The sequence below is a fragment of the Petromyzon marinus genome, chromosome 37, assembly GCF_048934315.1.
Source record: "Petromyzon marinus isolate PM22_M1 ecotype Great Lakes invasive population chromosome 37, UKy_Petmar_22M1.pri1.0, whole genome shotgun sequence".
Classification (NCBI taxonomy): domain Eukaryota; kingdom Metazoa; phylum Chordata; class Hyperoartia; order Petromyzontiformes; family Petromyzontidae; genus Petromyzon; species Petromyzon marinus.
Window position 1 is genome coordinate 17,236,186 of NC_133703.1, and position 9,008 is coordinate 17,245,193.

Sequence of the window (9,008 nt, forward strand, 5' to 3'; positions counted from 1 at the left end):
CAAAGACAAAGATCCCCCGTATAGCCTTAACAGACTGCAGGGGCAAGTGCTGTTAGCGAGCACCTATCAATGCCGGCACGGCACACGAGGGGGTGGGTGGCCCACACCACGCCCGGCCGCCTTTGTCTCCCTAGTGGCGATGTTCACACATCGCACCAGGTACTCATTTGAGGCTGAGTCGACCTAGGGGAGGCCCAGGGCCGGTTCAGATAATCGTCACTGATGTTGGCCGTGAGCGGGTATCGAACCCGGGTCGCCGGGTTCGTAGCGCAGCGCGCTAACCGCTACACTACCGCTCCCCACACACTTATACACACTCACACGCACGTACACGTGTCCTCACATAAGCACACGGGACACACACGTTCACAGCCCAGACTTAGAGGCTGTTGAAAGTTATGTTAGCGAGCATGAAGCACACACGGTCGGTGGGGAACAGAACCACGCCCGGCCGCCTTCGTCTCCCCAGTGCCGATGTTGGCACACTGCGCCAATGGAGTGATTTGAGGCCAAGCCCATCTAAGTAGCGACCCATGACAGTGCCAGTCAACCACCGAACATCCACCACCGCGACTCGAACTCGCCGGGTCTCATAGCGCAGCGCACGAACCACTGCGCCACCGCTCCTCGCACGTGTATGCACACACACGCGCACGCGTATACACAGGCGTACACACACAAACTAGGTATGCACGTACACACGCGCGCACGTACAAATACCCACCCCCCCCCCTTCTCCGTATAGCGTTACCAGACTGTTGGGGCAAATTATGTGAGCGAGGACCTCTGAAGACCGGCACGGCACACGAGGGGGTGGATGGCCAGCAGCACGCCCGGCCGCCGTTGTCTTCCCCAGTGCTGACGTTTACGAGACGTCGCACCCAGTTGCTCGTCGATGTAGGGGGAGGCCCTGGACCGGTTAAAAAAAATATTCGCTACTATTATTGGTCGTGAGCGGGAGTCGAACTCGGGATGCCGGGTTCGTAGCGCAATGCAATAACCACTGCGCCCCCCCCCCCCACACAAACACAAAGAGACAAACACAGACAAAGACCCCCTATAGCCTTAACAGACTGTTGGGGCAAGTGCGGGCATCTATAAAGGCCGTTACGCCACATGAAGTGGGTGCGTGGCCAGCATCACGTAAAGAAACACACACACACACACGTATACACACACATGTACACAAACACACGTACACAAACACACGTACACACACACGTACACAAACACACACGTACACACACACACACGTACACACACACGTATACACACGTACACACACACGTACACGTACACACACGTACACACACTTACGCGTAAACGCGTACATACACACACGCGTACACACACACACGCGTACACACACACACGCGCACACACGTACACACACACGTACACACGTACACACACGTACACACACACACACGCGTACACACACACACGCGTACACACGTACACACACACGTACACACACAAGTACACACACAAGTACACACACACGCGTACATACGTACACACACACATGTACACACACATGTACACACACGTGTACACACACGTACACGTACGTGTACACACACGTACACGTACACACGTACACACACACGCGTACACGTACACACACACGCGTACACGTACACACACACGCGTACACGTACACACACGCGTACACGTACACACACGCGCGTACATGTAGACACGCTGGCGTCCTCGCGGTCTCTCGCTCCGGGCCCTGACCGCGCTCCGCAGGGAGCGAGGGGATTAAGGGAGCGGGGGATCCCCGCCCCAGGGGTAGGGGGGGGGGGGTAGGGGGGGAGAGGTTAGGGGGGTAGGGGGGTCGCTCACCGTCTCAGCCGCCGGGGTTCGCGAGGTCCCCTCGGTGAGACGAAGTCCCCCTCGACGAGGATCCCGCGCGCAGAAGGAGGAGACGGGGGAGCGGAGCTGGTCGAGAGAGATGCAGAGAGTGGAGAGGGATGGAGAGGAAGAGGAGAGGGAGAGAGAGTGGGGGAGAGGGAGGGAGATGGGGGGGAGGGAGATGGGGGGGGGGAGGGAGATGGGGGGGGTAAGAGAGGGAGGAGAAAGGAGAAGACGGGGAGGGCAAAGTAGGGGGGAGGAGAGCGACACGGGGCTAGAGAGAGAGGCACACACAGAGAGAGAGCAGAGAGGGGAGAGACACGGGGCGAGAGAGAGAGGGGAGAGACACGGGGCGAGAGAGAGAGGCACACACAGAGAGAGACAGAGAGGGGAGAGACACGGGGCGAGAGAGAGAGGCACACACAGAGGGACAGAGAGAGGAGAGACACGGGGCTAGAGAGAGAGGCACACACAGAGGGACAGAGAGGGGAGAGACACGGGGCGAGAGAGAGAGGCACACACAGAGGGACAGAGAGAGGAGAGACACGGGGCTAGAGAGAGAGGCACAGAGAGAGAGAGAGACAGAGAGGGGAGAGACACGGGGCTAGAGAGAGAGGCACACACAGAGGGACAGAGAGGGGAGAGACACGGGGCTAGAGAGAGAGGCACACACACAGAGAGACAGAGAGGGGAGAGACACGGGGCTAGAGAGAGAGGCACACAGAGGGACAGAGAGGGGAGAGACACGGGGCGAGAGAGAGAGGCACACAGAGAGAGAGAGACAGAGAGGGGAGAGACACGGGGCTAGAGAGAGAGGCACACACACAGAGAGACAGAGAGGGGAGAGACACGGGGCTAGAGAGAGAGGCACACAGAGGGACAGAGAGGGGAGAGACACGGGGCGAGAGAGAGAGGCACACAGAGAGAGAGAGACAGAGAGGGGAGAGACACGGGGCTAGAGAGAGAGGCACACACAGAGAGACAGAGAGGGGAGAGACACGGGGCTAGAGAGAGAGGCACACACACAGAGAGACAGAGAGGGGAGAGACACGGGGCTAGAGAGAGAGGCACACAGAGGGACAGAGAGAGGAGAGACACGGGGGGAGGGAGAGGAGCCACAAGAGAGAGGAGATGAGCAGTGGGGCGGGGGAAGGTGCAGGGGGAGCAGGTGGGAGGGGGGAGGGAGAGTGTCGCTCATTCCGCGGAGCGCTCTGCCCGCCCGTGACGCTCTCAGAGCGCGGTGAATAGCGCCCCCTGCACCACTCACCCCGCATCACTCACCCCCCACCACTCACCCCCCACCACTCACCCCCCACCACTCACCCCCCACCACTCACCCCCCACCACTCACCCCCCACCACTCACCCCCCACCACTCACCCCCCACCACTCACCCCGCATCACTCACCCCCCACCACTCACCCCCCACCACTCACCCCCACCACTCACCCCCACCACTCACCCCGCACCACTCACCCCGCACCACTCACCCCCCACCACTCACCCCGCACCACTCACCCCCCACCACTCACCCCGCATCACTCACCCCCCACCACTCACCCCGCATCACTCACCCCCCACCACTCACCCCCCACCACTCACCCCCCACCACTCACCCCGCATCACTCACCGCCCACCACTCACCCCGCATCACTCACCGCCCACCACTCACCCCGCATCACTCACCCCCCACCACTCACCCCCCACCACTCACCCCGCACCACTCACCCCCCACCACTCACCCCGCATCACTCACCCCGCATCACTCACCCCCCCCCCACCACTCACCCCCCACCACTCACCCCCCACCACTCACCCCCCACCACTCACCCCGCACCACTCACCCCGCATCACTCACCCCCCACCACTCACCCCCCACCACTCACCCCCCACCACTCACCCCGCATCACTCACTCCCCACCACTCACCCCCCACCACTCACCCCGCACCACTCACCCCGCATCACTCACCCCGCACCACTCACCCCCCACCACTCACCCCGCACCATCACCCCGCATCACTCACTCACCCCCCACCACTCACCCCGCACCACTCACCCTGCACCACCATCACCCTGCATCACAACAATCCTCCCTATAGCTTGGTGGGCAGCTGCTGTGAGCGAGCACCGATTGTGAAGGCCGGAGCGGCGCACGAGGAGTTGGTGCCGCTGGAACCACGCCCGTCGCCCCTCACACGCCGACCACATTCAGGCCGAGTCGAACTAGGGGAGGCCCAGGTCGGCTTTTGAAAATCACTCGCCACTGATGTTGGCCGTGGCCAGGAATCCAACCCAGGCGCGGGTCGATTCGTCGAACATTGCGCGAGCGACTGCGCCGCCCATCGCATCCTGAACCAGACCCCCCAGACTCCCCCACAGGGTTGCGGAGGTCGGGAAGTGCAGGGGGGGGGGGGGTGTAGGACGTGGGGGTACGAGGGGGTCACCGATCTCAGAGTCGAGAGCCCCACCTCCCTCCTCCCCCTCCCCTCCCGGCCAGCCCGCTCCCCCGCCGACGCCCTCCACCAATGCCCCCCCCCCCCCCCAAATGAGAATCCGCGGAGATCGCATCTCAGGGCGCGAGCTCAGGAAATGAGTCGCGCCGCCTTTCATGTGGAGCCCGGGGCGCGCGCGGGGGGGGGGGGGGGCGGCGGGGGAACAGGAAGGTAGGGGGGGGGTGTGGGAGGAGGGGAGCGTCAAGGAGACCGCGGGGAACCATGGGGGGCGGTGTCTCCAAGGCGCACATCCCCTCGACTTATCCCCGTTAACCCCCCCCCCCCCCCCCACACGCTCATCACGTCACCGCGCGCGCGCGCCCCGGACACAGACCCCCCGCCTCCCCTGTGGACCCCAAGTTCGCGACCCCGACCTGCTCTGGGCTCACCGTCCGGTAATTCACTCACTCACCCCCACCTCCTCACCAACCCCCTCCCTCTACCCCCCCCCCCGGCTCCCACCCCCCCCCCCTCCCAACACCACCCTAGGGGTTCAGATCCATAGGCGTGGAGAGGCGGAGACGCGAGTTTAAGCAGAGAGGCTTTTTATTAATCAGTCTCGGGGCGCTCGCGGGGGGTCATTAATAGAAGAGGCGGGGGTATCGAGCGGTGAACACTCAGCGTGACAGGTCAATCAGACGGGAATGATCGTGGACGCCCCCGGCAAAACAGCCCCCCCACAGCACACGGCACAGACAAAGATCCCCCGTGTATCCCGCACGCATTGTTGGGGCGAGTGCTGCGAAGCGATGTAGCAGCGATGTGAAGGGCGGCAGGGCACGCGAGGGGGGGGAGGGGTGTAGTGGCCAGCGCCACGCATCAAAGCACCCACGCCGGACGCCTTTGTTTTCCCCGTGCTGACGTGTACACACCATGACATTTAAGGCTGAGTTGACCTAGGGGTGCGTCCCCCACCCCCCGGCGCCAGGACCGGTTCAGATATTCGTCACGGTTATTGGTCGTGAGTAGGAATCGAGGTCGGGTCGCCGGGTTTGTAGCGCAGTGAAGTGCTCACCGTTTAAATACCGCTTCCCACATTGACCCCGTCACACACTGACGCACATCAACACACATATACACCACACCGTCATACATCCACATCACCATCTCGCACACTTCCCATCCAGGTGCTATGGAAATTCCCCACTCGTCTGCGGTAGCAGACCGACAGGGAATATATATGGATATATGGCTTCTCTGCAGGACCGCCCCGTTCTGAAATCACAATGGGGCTCCGTAAGCCTCTCCTCAGCATGCCTGGCAAGGCGATGTTGAACAATCCTTGCCAGGACCTTTTTTCCCGGCCTCACACCGAGGAAGAGGGAGATACCCCTGTTGTTACAATCTGTGATGTTCCCCCATCTCCTTGATCGTATCTTCCACTACTTGCGGAACCTGTCCTGTGAACCAGACGATTGCAATGAAGTCATGTTAGGGGCAACCTGTGCGCAAACGCCACCCTCCCTCGTCAGTTCTCCCCCTCCCGAGACATCGTGACAAAAATCTCGAGTAAGTATGCAGACCCGTTCCTGAGGGTCTCAGATCAAAATCTTGCGCCTCGATTGAGGCAGTTTCCATCTGCTCAGCAACCCGCGACCGCCACTCAACTTGGGTCCTCTGAACCTCCCGAGTGAAAGTTTGCGGTAAACCTCCGAATTCTCTAACGTGGGACATTGTAGACCGTGAGAGGTGGACCCGCCGCTTTCTCTCACCTCCTCAGTCGCCCAGGGTCTCTAGGGAGGGTCTGGACAAGGGATTTAATGGAACCATTGCATCTGTGTGAGCCACAGTCCCAAACGTCGCTTTATTTCCCTCTCGGCGACAGCAAGGGAAAATGCCAATCCCAGCTGCAGGCAATACTTTAATTCTGGATTGCAATTTGCCCACAGCTGAGACCAGCCTACTGTGGGTTTAAATAAGGCCCTGGGTGGACGCCCAGAATGGCATGCGCATCAGAAGTTAACGGTAAAATGAACAGATCATCTCCAAAAAAAACCCGCCACTTTTTTCAAATTTTTTGCAGTGGTTTTCACACCTGATGATGATTGCTTGTGTTCCAGTCGAAACGTCGTGAGAATTTTATTGTTTTATATTTTTATTATTTTATTGTTTCCCTTCTACGTGACTTTACCGAAAGAACCAAGAATATAGATCATCTACACGTTAGTTCCTGGTGTCAAGGACACAGGCCCTCATTCGCTGCTCTGCCATTACACAGTCCAACAGACGTTCTTGCTTGTGCCTGGTGTGCACTCAAGATGTTGTGTGGATGCGCAGATGACAGAACAGCGTGTTGGTAATTACAATCTCATGGGCTGCACACGAAAAATTGTAATGGCCTCCTTCCGTTATTTTTGGTCTAATCGAGCCCTTGCCTTCCAATTACTCTTACCCAAGAGCAAACATCACGACTCCCTCGGTTATTAAAGTAACATCATGAAATGATTCCGTACCAAAGGGTTAACTTATCTATCGGAGGTCATAGAAGGCATATGACTCATCAGCCTTGGCTGCATTTCTCCACATGGGCTAACTTTCTGTGTGGTGCAAAAACAACCACCACTATTCATCACCTCTTGTTCATAAGGAGGCCAGCCCACAACAGCCTGAGACTCACGGCTTCCTACACCTCACCACCATGCTCCCAACGTCCCATCATTATTTTATTCAAAAAATTCCTGGCCAGTGGTGATGGTGGCTGATAATACCTTCATATTTAGAGGACCGCAGAGCTTGGGCAATTGTTCGGGCCAGCTCACCGTCGGTGGTTCCTCGCGCCTCTGAGTCGTAATTTCTCTCTTTGAGAGTGAGTGAACGCTGTGTGCGTTACAAGTTGACATTATTATAATTATTAGAGGAGCCACTCAGTGTCGTTTGATGTTATCCTGTCCCGAATAGAGGACAATCTTACCCCTCTGGATGATGGAAGCCAGAACCATTCCACTGCGTGCTTCTGTATTCCACAGAGATCCAGGTGGTACAGATGCAGCTCCTGACAGATGAATGGCAGCCTCTCCTCCCCAGTGAGCGTTTAGACATTCCACGTGGCCAGCCGTAGCGATCGCTTGTTGTTTATGGAGACTCCCCAGGGTGATGGGGGGGGGGTCAGTGCCCTGACTCTGCCAATTGGGATTTGGCCAGGAGACATCATGGGATGCCTGTTCCCTCGGGCCTCTGGCGCAGCCTCACATTGATATCCCTATCCGTGGTCATTTGGCAACTCCCTTCAGGTGGAGAGGTCCCCCAGGTCATCGCGCAGAGTCTCCACCCGCTGCCGCGGTGGTGGCTTCGAGCGCCGCGAAGGGAGTGAGCCGACCTGTCACGTGAACTCGCCTCGCCAGTGACGTCGCTCGCAACACCGTGGCGTCACAGTCGGGCGCCGCCACGAGGAGGTGCGAGCGTTTTGCCAGACCGACATCACCGCCGTCAATCAGCACACACGCGCACGCGAGCCCCAACGTGAACAAGAGGCTTGAGACTACGCGGAATACAAATTTAGGAAAATAACTCAAGCATCCATTCGCTCACCCGCCCACACACTCGCTCACTCACTGGCCCGCCCGCTCGCTCGCCCACCCGCTCGCCCACCCACCCACTCGCTCGATCACCCATCCACTCGCCCACCCGCTCGCTCGCCCACTCGCTCACCCACCCGCTCACTCGCCCACACGCTCGATCACCCGCCCACCCGCTCGCTCACCCACTCGCTCACCCACCCACCCACTCGCCCACCTGCTCGCTCGCTCAACCACCCACTCGCTCACCCACACGCTCGATCACCCGCCCACCCGCTCGCTCACCCACTCGCTCACCCACCCACGCGCCCACCTGCTCGCTCGCTCAACCACCCACTCGCTCACCCACACGCTCGATCACCCGCCCACCCGCTCGCTCACCTACTCGCTCACCCACCCACCCACTCGCCCACCCGCTCGCTCGCTCACCCACCCACTCGCTCACCCACCCGCTCGATCACCCGCCCACCCGCTCGCTCACCTACTCGCTCACCCACCCACTCGCCCACCCGCTCGCACGCTCACCCACCCACTCGCTCACCCACCCGCTCGCCCACCCATCCGCTCGATCACCCACCCGCTCACTCACCCACCGGCTCGCTCACCCAATTTCTCCACTCGCCCACTCACTCACTCAGATCACAACTGCTTCTTCCCTCGCACCGCTCCACGTTGGAATCCCCTCCTCCCATCATTGTCTCTTTTCCCAACCTCGCTCAACTCAAGACACGCGTCACGCTCTTATCTATTTACAACTTTGACAGTTCCGTTTGTTGCTGACCGTTTGACGTTCTAGCCCTAACCGTGCCCCGCAGCCGTTGTGCTCAGCGGGGCCCTCCCTCGCCGCGCATTCCTCGTCCCTCGCGGCGCCAAACCGAATGAGTCGACTCGTGAATGAACGAGTGAGTTAATGAGTGATTTAGTATCGGAGCCGTCACCCCCGCCGCGCCCCCCCCCCCCCCCCCACAACGCTGCGTCACTCGACGCCAAAATTCGCGCATCAACTCCTCGCGTCGTGCAGGAGGGGCTGTCCAACACGGGGGGGGGGGGACGGGGGGAGGGGGCCGGCATGGGGGGGTCGTAGTTGGGGGGTGGGTGGGGGGTGGTGGTGGTTCGCAGGGGGAACGAGCAACACCATTAAAAT

The 9,008-nt window shown here is 59.9% G+C and overlaps 1 protein-coding gene across 3 annotated transcripts in view; it reads right to left on the bottom strand.

Annotated features, from left to right (window-relative positions):
- The window catches only part of LOC116949656 (protein ELFN1-like), a 21,678-nt gene extending 18,698 nt beyond the window's left edge, over positions 1-2,980 (bottom strand). Inside the window, exons 1-2 of one of the 3 annotated variants that reach the window (XM_076072358.1) lie at positions 1,849-2,980; positions 752-910 (exon numbers count right to left, since the gene is read on the bottom strand). The gene's annotated coding sequence lies outside the window, so the exon portion shown is untranslated. Of the gene's footprint in view, positions 1-751; positions 911-1,693; positions 1,786-1,848 lie in introns of those variants that run through there. The other 2 variants (XM_032967208.2, XM_076072359.1) reach the window with 2 other exon arrangements.
- Between the last annotated feature and the right edge of the window lie 6,028 nt (positions 2,981-9,008).